The following is a 946-nucleotide window of genomic DNA, read 5'->3' on the forward strand; positions in this document are numbered from 1 at the left end:
GCAGACACGGAGCTTATGAATTGAGGACGATCCCATGGTCTGGTGGTTAGGAAGTAGCTCAGGCAGCGCTCACTGCTCCTCACCGTCTGCTCCACACACGGCTGCCTGCTGCGTGTTCAGCCACGGACCCAACAGCCAACTTCCCCGCTACCCGCAGAGCCACCCCTTCGAAGCTTTCCTTCCTCGAGTATTTTTTCCCATCCTTAGGACATTTAGAGTTTCCTCTTATCTTTTTTAAAAATATATTTTTATTGATTTCAGAGAGGAAAGGAGAGGGAGAGATATAGAAGCATCAACGATGAGAGAGAATCATCGATCGGCTGCCTCCTGCACGCCCCACACTGGGGATGGAGTCCACAACCCGGGCCTGTGCCCTGACCGGGAATCAAACCCTGACCTCCTGGTTCATAGGTTGACGCTCAGCCCCTGAGCCCCGCTGGCCGGGCAGTTTCCTCAGATCTTACAGTTGCTCTTGTATCATGACTTAATAATTTCTATGTTAAACTGTCCCTACGTCACCAGCTGTGGTTCCTGCCTCCGGACTGAACCCAGGCAGATGCAGGGATCCTCGAACCCGGCCTTTTCTTCCCTCTACATTGAGATTCTGGGCAAAGAGGGTCCTTCTTATCTAACTGATTAATAATGCCGTTTACATAATTTACCCATCTGGAGTTTAGCACTCATTTCTCCCCAAAGGAGGAAATGTCATAATTTGGTGAGAAAAGCAGGGGCCGGACACCGTTTCCTTTGGAGAAAAAGAGGCCATTCCTGGGAATGTACACAAACAAGTTGAAAGACTAACTCCTGGCCCCAAGTCTGTGAAAAGTGCTTTAGGAGAGATTAGGGTGAAAACCTCCCCGAAATACCAGGAAAGGAGAAAATCAACAAGGTGACGAGACGATGGAGACGGTGATGACGACGGTAAAGAGGGTGTTAACACCAGAAC

This window comes from Myotis davidii, unplaced genomic scaffold (assembly GCF_000327345.1).
Source record: "Myotis davidii unplaced genomic scaffold, ASM32734v1 scaffold436, whole genome shotgun sequence".
Lineage (NCBI taxonomy): Eukaryota > Metazoa > Chordata > Mammalia > Chiroptera > Vespertilionidae > Myotis > Myotis davidii.